At 36.5% G+C, this 12,227-nt stretch overlaps 1 pseudogene; it reads left to right on the top strand.

The window, feature by feature from the left end:
• Positions 1-1,736: 1,736 nt before the first annotated feature.
• Positions 1,737-9,843, top strand: LOC115850888 (casein kinase II subunit beta pseudogene; annotated as a pseudogene).
• Positions 9,844-12,227: the final 2,384 nt, after the last annotated feature.

Here is a 12,227-nt window from a genome sequence, read left to right as displayed (position 1 = left end):
CATGCTTTCCTTTCCAAAGGAGAGTGATTTTTTTTTTTTTTTTTTTTGGCGGTACGCAGGCCTCTCACTGTTGCAGCTTCTCCCGTTGTGGAGCACAGGCTCTGGACACGCAGGCTCAGCGGCCATGGCTCATGGGCCTAGCCACTCCGCGGCATGTGGGATCTTCCTGGACTGTGGCGTGAACCCATGTTGCCTGCATCAGCAGGCGGACTCTCAACCACTGTGCCACCAGGGAAGCCCTAAAGGAAAGTGATCTTAAGAGCTTATAATTACTTAGTAAAGGTTTTCTGAAGATCAATGCTTTTTAAATGCCCCTTTTTTGGTAATCTCTAAATTAATTGGAAGCATGTAAAATTGTTCTAAATTAATGATAAAAAATCAACTTCATATTTTTTAACTGGCTCTTTAAGTTTTATATTAACAAATTGTAGTTCATGATATACCTTAAAATATTGTGATAAAGTATCCAGATTAAGTTCATCCAAAGAAGAGGTAATGCATTTCTACATTTGTTTGTGATAATTGGAGCAAAGACTGTATTAAACTAAATAATGATACTTTGACAGTGTAAAGATGCAAATGTACATGAAAGTAATATTTTTCCAATGGTGAGAAGATGTATTTTATACTAGACCTGACTTAAGTCTTTTGCACAGGATATTTCTTTGTCTGGAAATGGCTTTCCCCACATAATCGCCTGGCTTACTCCTTCAATTTCATTCCTCACAGAGGCCACACCTGACCACTCCACATCAACTGCCCCAATGTACTATGAAAACTCTTGGTCTGTTAGATTTTTTTCATAACACGAATTTTTATCTACTATGTTTATTCTTTTATTTTCCAAATATTTTATTGATTGCCCCCCTTGCCCCTGTCAGAATTCAAGTTCCTCAAGTGTAAGAACTCAAGTTTTTCTTGCTAGTTGATCAGTCCCCAAGACCTAGAATCATTTTTGGAAAATAGGAGCCCAGTACATATGTGTCAAAAAAACACTCAATGACTTAGGAGGAATTTCAGGAAAACTTTTGTTGTCATAATCACATAAAAATACATAATGTCTATAAAACAGCAATAACTAATTAGATGGGAAGAACAGGCTGGAATGAGAAAGGAATAATGAGGCAAAAAGAGAGAAACAAATTACCCAAATGTTTGATAAAAATGTTAAAAAAAAATTATATACAAAAACTCTTTAAAAAGTAATGAAGAATGAAAGAAATGTCAATTGACATTTACAAATATACCAGTCTAAATTAGGGATATGATTAGTCTGAAACCATTGAGTGTTAGAAAAAAATGATAAGAAGGTAAAAAAGAAGTTAATAAGAAATCAATGATAGTATGAAAAAGGAAAAAATTTCAACATAACAAGAAGATAATAGAAAAAGGAAATTGAGGTCATTTAACTACTAAATTGTAGACCGTTCTTTCTATGTAACTGTTCTCACTCTATCCACTTTCTGTCTCCTATTTTTCCAACATACTTTGGACATTTTAAAATAAATTGCAACACACTTGAAAACAGATAAATTATAAGGGTTTACATCACATTTTCTTACCACAATGTTATAAAACTAGTAATTATAACAAAATGTGATAAAATATTTTGAAGTTAAAACACACATTTCTGAAAGTTTGTGTAAATAGGAAAATAAAAGCTGAGTTTTTAGATTTCTTATAAATATCAAAGTAAATTATGTACCTCAAAACTCAAGCACAAGGGAGGAGTCAAGATGGCGGTGTGGGAACACACAGAGTTAGCTTCTCCCCACAACTAGGGTGCCTGTCAGCCACTGGTAGGGGACTCTGACCCCCAAGGAGACAGGAGGAACCTCAGAGTGAACGAGTAGGATGTAGGCAGACTGATGGGGGAGAAGTGGAGCCCAGACAGCATTGGCATCCCTTGTGCTGGGGAGCTTGCTGAGTTCCCAAGCCAATTCCCCCTCCCCTCAAAGCCCCATCCAGGCTGCCTGGGTCCTGGGGACATAGGAGGGAGGCTGGGGAGATCAGGAGTGGCAGAAAGGAGGGGCCATCCACGAGGATCAGGAGAGGAGCAGAGGGTGATTACCCTACTCACTTGGGCACAGGGAGCCTACTGAGCTCCCAGGCTGGTCCCCTGCCCTCCAAGGCCCCCTTTTCCCCCTACCATATTGGTCCTGGGGACATAGGAGAGAGGCCTGGGAGATCAGAGAGGCAGGCAGGAGGGACCCTCCCAGACCCCAGACCAGAGGAGCAGGAGAGGAGAGGAGGGCATTTGCTCTGCTCCTGCTGGGCTCCCAGGTGAGGTCCCCTACCCTCTGAGACCAGGGGTGGGTGGCACGCCTGGGTTCCTACTGTTCCTTGAGTATAAGCCCCATCCCCCACAGCCCTCAGGACATTTTCCAGCCTTGTGGGTCCTGAGCATCGGCCCCATACACCACCCAAACCTCACCCTTGCTTAGGTCTTGCTCTCCACAGTCAAGGCCTTCCCTCCCTCACCTTTTTTTTTTCCTTTTCTCTCCTCCTCTTCTTTACTATAGGGTACTGATGTACACTCCAGTTGTTGATTCATATATCTTTTTATTTTTACATTCTTTCTAATAAGTCTGTTAGTTTCCTAGTCTAATTTTATTTTTACTTGGTTACTCTTCTTTTTTTTTTTCTCTTTTTTTTGCTGCCCCACATGGCTTGTGGGATCTTGATTCATGACCTCGGGGTCGGGCGGAAGCTCTTGCAATGGGAGCTCCGAGTCTGAACCACTGGACTAACAGAGAACCTCAGACTCCAGGGAATATTCTTCAGAGTGAGGTCTCCCAGAGGTCCTCATCTCAGCACAAAGACCATCTCTACTCAATAGTCTACAAACTCTAGTGTTGGAAGCCTCGGGCCAAACAACCAGTAAAACAGGAACACAACCTACTCATTAAAAAAAAAAAAAAAATGAGATGGCAAAAAAATATGTCACAGTTGAAGGAGCAAGGTAAAAACCTACAAGACCAAGTAAATGAAAAGGAAATAGGCAATCTACCTGAAAAAGAATTCAGAGTAATGATAGCAAAGATGATTCAGACTCTCAGAAATAGAATGGAAGCACGGATTGAGAAAATACAAGAAGTGTTTAACAAAGACCTAGAAGAACTAAAGAACAAACAGAAATGAACAACACAATAACTGAAATGAAAAATACACTAGAAGCAATCAGTAAAAGAATAGCGGAAGCAGAAGAACGAATAAGTGAGCTGGAAGGCAAAATGGTGGAAATAACTGCTGAGGAGAAAAATAAAGAAAAAAAGAATGAAAAGAATTGAAGACAATCTCAGAGGCCACTGGGACAATACTAAATGCACCAACATTCAAATTATAGGCGTCCCAGAAGAAGAGAAAAACAAATGGTCTGAGAAAATATTTGAAGAGATTATAGTGGAAAACTTCCTTAACATGGGAAAGGAAAGAGTCACCCAAATCCGGGAAGCACAGAGAATCCCAATACAGGATAAAACCTAGGAAAAATACACCAGTACACATATTCATCAAATTAACAAAAATTAAATGCAAAGAAAAATATTAAAAACAGCAAGAGAAAAACAAAAAAATAATATACAAAGAAATTCCCGTAAGGGTATCAGCTGATTTTTCAGTGGAAACCCTGCAAGCTAGAAGGGAGTGGCAGGATATACTTAAAGTGATGAAAGAAAAAAACCTACAACCAAGATTACTGTACCCAGCAAGGATTTAATTCAGGTTTGATGGAGAAGTCAAAAACTTTTCAGACAAACCAAAGCTAAGAGAATTCAGCACCATGAAAACAGTTTACAACAAATGCTAAAGAAACTTCCCTAAGCAGGAAACACAAAGAGAAGAAAAAGACCCACAAAAACAAACCGAAAACAATTAAGAAAATGGTAATAGGAACATACATATCGATAATAACCTTGAAAGTAAATAAACTAAATGCCGCAACCAAAGGACACAGACTGGCTGAATGGATACAAAAAAAGACCCATATATATGCTGTCTACAAGAGACCTAATTCAGTCCTAGGGACACATACAGACTGAAAGTGAAGGGATGGAAATAGATATTCCATGTAAATGGAAATCAAAAGAAAGCTGGAGTAGCAATACTTGTATCAGATAAAATAGACTTTAAAATAAAGACTTTTACAAGAGATAAGGAGGGACATTACATAATAATCAAAGGATCAGTCCAAAAAGAAGATATAACAATTATAAATGTTTATGCACCCAACATAGGAGCACTTCAATACATAAGGCAAATGCTAACAACCATGAAAGGAAAAATCGACAGTAACAAAAGAATAGTAGGGGACTTTAACACCTCACTTACACCAATGGACAGATTATCCAGACAGAAAATTAATAAGGAAACACAAACTTTAAATGACATAATAGACCACATAGATCTAATTGATATTTATAGAACATTCCACCCAAGAGTGATGGAATACACTTTATTCTCAAGTACTCATGGAACATTCTCCAGGATAGATCACATCTTGGGTCACAAATCAAACCTCGGTAAATTTAAGAAAATTGAAACCTATTAAGCATTTTTTCTGACCACAACACTATGAGATTGGAAATCAATTACAGGAAAAAACCTGTAAAAAACACAAAAAAACATGGAAGTTAAACAGTGCCCTCCTAAATAACCAAGAGATCACTGAAGAAATCAAAGAAGAAATAAAAAATACATAGAAACAAATGACAATGAAAACACAATGACCCAAAACCTACGCATCACAGCAAAAGCAGTTCTAAGAGGGAAGTTTACAGCAATTCAATCTCACCTCAAGAAACAAGAACAATCTCACATAAACAATCTAATGTTACTTTTAAGACAACTAAAGAAAGAAGAGCAAAGAAAACCCAAAGTCAGAGGAAGGAAAGAAATCATAAAGATCAGAGCAGAAATAAATGAAATAGAAATGAAGAAAACAATAGCAAAGATCAATAAAACTAAAAGCTGGTTCTTTGAGAAGATAAACAAAATTGATAAACCCTTAGACAGAATCATCAAGAAAAAGAAGGAGAGGACACAAATCAATAAAATTAGAAATGAAAAAGGAGAAATCACAACAGACACTGCAGAAATACAAAGGATTATAAGAGACTACTACAAACAACCATATGCCAATAAAATGGACAACCATGAAGAAATGGACAAATTCTTTGAAAGGTACAATTTTCCAAGACTGAACCAGGAAGAATTAGAAAATATGAACAGACCTATCACAAGTAATGAAATTGAAACCATAATTAAAAATCTTCCAACAAAAAAATGTCCAGGACAAGATGGCTTCTCATGCGAATTCTATCAAACATTTAGAGAAGAGCACATTTAGAGAAGAGCAAACACCAATCCTTCTCAAACTCTTCTAAAAAATTGCTGAGGGAGAAACACTCCCAAATTCATTATACAAAGCCACCAGCACCCTGATACCAAAACCAGAAAAAGGTATCACAAAAAATGAAAACTACAGGCCAATATCAATGATGAACAGAGATGTAAAAATCCTGAACAAAACACTAGCAAACAGAATCCAACAGCACATTAAAAGGATCACACACCATGATCAAGTGGAATTTATCCCAGGGATGCAAGGATTCTTCAATATATGCAAATCAATCAATATGATACACCACATTAACAATTTAAGGAATAAAAACAATATGATCATCTCAGTAGATGCAGAAAAAACTTCTGACAAAATTCAACACTAATTTATTATAAAAACCCTCAAGAAAGTGGGCATAGAGGGAACCTACCTCAACATAATAAAGTCCATATATGACAAACCCACAGCAAGCATCATACTCAATGGTGAAAAACTGAAAGCATTTCCACTAGGCTCAAGAACAAGAGAAGGATGTCCACTCTCGCCACTCTTATTCAACATAGTTTTGGAAGTCTTAGCCATGGCAATCAGAGAAAAAAAAGAAATAAAAGGAATACAAATTGGAAAAATAAGGATTAAAACCGTCACTATTTGCTGATGACATGATGCTATACATAGAAAATCCTAAAGATACCACCAGGAAACTACTAGAACTAATCAATGAGTTTGATAAAGTTGCAGGATACAAAATTAACGCACAGAAATCTCTGGCATTCCTACACACCACCAACAAAAAATCAAAAAGAGAAATTAAGGAAACACTCCCATTTACCATTGCAGCAAAAAGAATAAAATACCTAGGAATAAACCTGCCTAAGGAGGCAAAAGACTTGTACTCAGAAAACTATAAAACACTGATGAAAGAAACCAAAGATGACAAAAAACAGATGGAGAAATATACCATGTTCTTGGATTGGAAGAATCAATATTGTGAAAATGACTATGTAGCCTAAAGCAATCTACAGATTCAGTGTAATCCCTATCAAACTACCAATGGCATTCTTCACAGAAATGGAACAAAAAATCTTACAATTCATATGGAAACACAAAAGATCCTGAATAGCCAAAGCAATCTTGAGAAAAAAAAATGGAGTTGGAGGAATTAGCCTCCCTGACTTCAAACTATACCACAAAGCTACAGTAATCAAGACAGCAAGGTACTGGAACAAAAACAAATATAGATCAATGGTACAGGACAGAATGACCAGAGATAAATCCATGCACATATGGACACCTGTTTTATGACAAAGGAGGCAAGAACATACAATGGAGAAAAGACACCCTCTTCAAAAAGTGGTGCTGGGAAAACTGGAAAACTACATGTAAAAGAATGAAATTAGAACACTACCTAACACCATACACAAAAATAAACTCCAAATGGATTAATGACTTAAATGTAAGACCAGACACTATAAAACTTCTGGAGGAAAACAGGAAAAACACTCTGACATAAACCACAGGAAGAACTTTTTTGACCCACCTCCTAGAGTAACAGAAATAAAAACAAAAATAAACAAATGGGACTTAATTAAACTTAAAAGCTTTTGCACAACAAAGGAAACCATAAACAAGACAAAAAGACAACCCTCTGAATGGGAGAAAATATTTGCAAATAAAACAACAGACAAAGGATTAATCTCCAAAATACACAAATAGCTCATGCAGCTCAATATCAAACAAACAAACAATTCAGTTAAAAAGTGGGCAGAAGACCTAAATAGACATTTCACCAAGGAAGACATACAGTTGGCCAAAAGGCACATGAAAAGATGCTCAACATCACTAATTATTAGAGAAATGCAAATCAAAACTACAATGAGGTATCACCTCACGCCAGTCAGAATGGCCATTATCAAAAAATCTAGAAACAATAAATGCTGGAAAGGGTGTGGTGAAAAGGGAGCCCTCCTGCACTGTTGGTGGGAATGTAAATTGATCCAACCACTATGGAAAACAGTATGGAGGGTCCTTAAAGAACTAAAAAAAGAACTACCATATGACCTAGCAACCCCACTACTGGGCATATACTCTGAGAGAACCATAATTCAAAAAGAGACATGCACCCCAATGTTCATTGCAGCACTATTTACAATAACCAGGACATGGAACCAACCTAAGTGTCCATCGACAGAGGAATGGATAAAGAAGATGTGGCACATATATACAATGGAATATTACTCAGCCATAAAAAGGAACTAAACTGAGTTATTTGTAGTGAGGTGGGTGGACCTAGAGTCTGTCATACAGAGTGAAGTATGTCACCATATGTTAATGCATATATATGGAATCTAAAAAAAATGGTACTGATGAACCTAGTTGCAGGGCAGGAATAAAGAGGTAGACATAGAAAATGGACTTGATGACATGGGGTGGGAGGGGGAAGCTGGGGCAAAGTGAGAGTAGCATTGATGTATATACACTCCCGAATGTAAAATAGTTGGCTGGTGGGAAGAAGCAGCATAGCACAGGGAGATCAGCTCGGTGCTTTGAGGTGACCTAGAAGGGTGGGCTAGGGAGGATGGGAGGGAGGCTTAAGAGGGAGGGGATATGGGGACATGTGTATGCATACGGCTGATTTGCTTTGTTGTGCAACAGAAACTAACATGGTATTGTGAAGGAATTATACTCCAATAGAGATGTACTAAAAAAAAATGGTATCAATAGAAAAAAAAACCTCAAGCATAAGGACAGTTTGAAAAACTGCAGTATTTACAAAAGCTGAAGATACACAGTTCCAAAGATAATCAGCTCCACTCCTATATATATACCTAAACCCAACAGGAGTGCATTCATAAGTTCACTGAAAGGCATGCACTAGAATATTCATTATAGCATTATTTGTAAGCCCAAACTGGGTGCTACCCACATAAATATCCACTCATAGGAGAAGCCGTAAAAATTGTGGAATACTCACACAATGGGAATTGATCGTCTATAATGTGCATAATGCATAATTTATCAGTACTAAGTACAAAAAAAGACAGGACGAATCTCTGGTTTTAGAAGTCATGAGAGCAGTTAAGTGGAACAATTTTTACTGAGATGAGAATGTGCTAGGTTATTGGTATTCTGTTTTTGATCTGAGTCTGACTAAGCAGGTATCTTCTGACATGTGAAATCAATCCATTGAGCTGAACTCTTTTGATGTGGTTACTAGTCTTTACCGATACTATGTTCAATAAACACTTAAAAGTACATAGAAATTAAAAATATCATTCTCATTATATTTTTATTTATTAATTCATTAAAATAAGTAGAAACACATTTTAATCATGACATGCTTTGCAAAACAAAAGAAAAAAAAGACCCCTAACTTTCAAAGACTTTTATGATCACTCAAGAAAGCAAAATTACAGGGGGCTTCCCTGGTGGCGCAGTGGTTGAGAATCTGCCTGCTAATGCAGGGGACACGGGTTCGAGCCCTGGTCTGGGAAGATCCCACATGCCGTGGAGCAACTGGGCCCGTGAGCCACAGCTACTGAGCCTGCGCGTCTGGAGCTCATGGTCCACGACAAAAGAGGCTGCAACAGTGAGAGGCCCGCGCACCGCAATGAAGAGTAGCCCCCGCTTGCCACAACTAGAGAAAACCCTTGCACAGAAACGAAGACGCAACACAGCCAACATAAATAAATAAATAAATAAATTTATTAAAAAAAAAAAAAAAGAAAGCAAAATTACAGAGACAAAGAAGCATCAGGAAATCAGTAAGGAAAAATAAATGACAAATTAAAAAAAATGATTTAAACATCAGGAAGTGTTATTTATACTGGTTCTGTGGGCTCCATGACTATGAATTCTTCTGTGAAGTGGATGAACACTCCATCCAGGGCAAATTTAATCTCAGTCAACTCAATGAGCAGGTGCCTCACTGTAGACAAGCTCTAGACATGATCTTGGACCTGGAGCCTGATGAAGAGCTGGAAGACAACCCCAACCAGAGAACCCTGATTAAGCAGTCAGCCAAGATGCTGTATGGGTTCACCCGGACCACCTATATCCTCACAAACCATGGCACCACCCAGATGTTGGAAAAGTACCAGCAGGGAGAGTTCGGCTACTGCCCCACGTGCACTGTGAGAACAAGCCAATGCTTTCCAATAGCCTTTCTGACACCCAAGGTGAGGCCCTGGTGAAGCTCTACTGCCCCAAGTGCATGGACAATTCCACACCTAAGACACCATCGAGGCAGCACCACACAGAAGGCCCCTACTTGGGTACCAGTTTCCCTCACATTGCTCTTCATGGTGCATGCTGAATGCCGGCCCAAGCAGCCCACTAACCAGTTTATGTCCAAAGTGTACAGTTGCAAGATCCATCCACTGTCCTACCAGGTGCAGTTCCAAGCTGCCAGCAACTTTGAGTCTCTCAAGACCGTTCACTTATTCCCAACCCCACCTGTCACTCTGTCTTTGACAGTTCCAGTCCTCCCCTGCCACCTTTAAGGAAATCTCTATGGTTTATATTTTAAATTAGAAGAGTCATTATTGTGGTGTGAATATGAAATAAAGTAGAAAAAAGGCAAAAATTAGTATTTACTCAAAATTTATATAAAATCTTGCCAGATCTCTTCAGGAAAAATATTTTAGAGCTTGACGACTCCTAATATAAATGTTGTAAAATCATAAGGTATTTTGAAAATAATTCTATGGTAATTTATTTAATTACTAAATAAAATTCATTATTTATATTAAGATACATTAGCATCATTGATTAATGTATGAGAAGAATACTGAATAGTACTATAATAATGAAGAAATTTTTAAAAAGATCTACAAGAACTACCATGTTGAAAGGTACAAAAATCACAGGTCTTTAGAAAGGAAATTTTCATATACCTAAAATCAACTAATTCTCATATTATTTAAATAGTTCTGGGCTATAAGTTGAAATGGACTTTGCTGTGTCAAACCACAGACTGACTCGCATTATTTTAAAAAAAGCAAATCTCAAATATCACTAGTAAATAGCAATTAAATCTTAAGAGAGAATATATTTTTATACTTGGTAAAATAAATTCAATGTTTAATAAAATTCAAAGAAAGCATAAGTACCAACAGATGTATCTAAACATGACAAGAATGTGTATCTCAATCCACCTATATTTCAAAATGTTCTGGAAATTAATTTAATAGATTTATGATTATAAATGTGAAAAGAAGCTAAAATTTAGGTATATGATCTAGCAACTACTATAATGTACTATAAAACCTTTTATTTTGCCCTTGGAATAGAGAGTCAAGTCAAAAATAATGAATAATCCAATGAAATCAGAGTGTATACAAAATTTATGAACATCAGTGGGGAGAGATTGGATGACACATTAAATTGAGAATTGGCTGATTATGTCAAGTTGGGTTGATATAAAACATCTCTTAGTTGGAGAACTGAAATTCCAATCCCATCTCAGTGGAAACAATCAAGATGCCTATTTGGAGAGTGTTCTTAGCCATCAAAATCTAGTTAGGCTAATTCAATGACTAATGATAACACCATACTTCTATGTGAGTGACAACAAATATAGACATTGTAATATTCATATTCTTCTCAGTATATTATTTTGTTAAGCACTGCATGTTGTTCTAGTTTTTTTTTTTTCATATTATAAGTGTTAGTTTTTGTTAACTTGATCTTTCTACACCTATCTATCCTTGAGGTGCTTGGATTTATCCTGTAGATACTGTGTTGGAATCATGTTAGCCACCTCAGGGTCAGATATTATGAAACATTTTTGTCATCCACAATGGAGACTTTGTAACAAGCTACAGCAGTGGGGAGAAGCAATTTATTTAAGGATAAGGTATAAATGGGGCAGCAAAATAATAACATTAAAATTCAAACAAGACCCTTTCAAATAGGCATATTTGTTGAAAATATTTAATCTAAGAGGCAAGTAGACAGATGAGTAAGGACAAGGAGCAGAAAACTATGGTGTCTTGGAAAACCATATCCATGTGAAAACTGAATACTGTCAGCACCAAGTTCTTTCATGTAGTCTTGAATTCAACTGTAATTGAAGCACAGATCATAAATGAGAAAGGTTTTTCAATCTGACACCCTTAGAGGAAAAAAGTGACAAATGTAATTTTCAGATTGCAAAGCATTAGTTTATCATTGCACTTTGTTGTGAAGATATAGAGCAAAGTTGGAGAATATTTATATACCACATCCTAATGACACATGGAATAAGAAAGTTGAGCTCATCATTCTGAAACTTAATATCTCTTTTGTTTACTAAAAAAAGCAAAAAGCAAAACTGTGATAATCGATATTTTTCACTTATATCTAGGGATAGTTATATTAAGCATGGTGTTTGTAATAAGAAGCTGCTGTTGCTCAAATGGATATTGCAACATATTTTTCTTGTCTACTCAAATTTATAATCTATGTTAGACAGAATATTTAGCTTACCAACTTACTCTAATTATCCACACGTGTACCCCAGTTACCATGTTTTAATTAATGTGAACATTATATAAATTATATAAATCATCTTGAATTATGAAAAACTTTTAAAACTATCTTTCTAGCATATTGTTAAGATAAAATTAAAATTTTATTTACAGTCAATTCACTTAAAAACATTTTATCTGAAGCTTTTGGGTGGAAAGAAAAAGCGTTTACCGTTACCTGTACCCTCAGAAGGATTGACTGAGTCTCTTAGTATCAAATAACATATACATAAAGTATGAGATAACTTGTTTCTTAATCATATGCATTAGGAAGTATATACTGCCTTGCTAAATAAGGGTTTGAAAACTCTTATTCTGATGCTTTCTAGTTGCATAATCTTGAGAAAACATACCTAATCTGTATTAAACTCAATTTA

This window comes from Globicephala melas, chromosome 10 (assembly GCF_963455315.2).
Source record: "Globicephala melas chromosome 10, mGloMel1.2, whole genome shotgun sequence".
Lineage (NCBI taxonomy): Eukaryota > Metazoa > Chordata > Mammalia > Artiodactyla > Delphinidae > Globicephala > Globicephala melas.
This window is presented reverse-complemented; position numbering and strand designations above follow the sequence as displayed.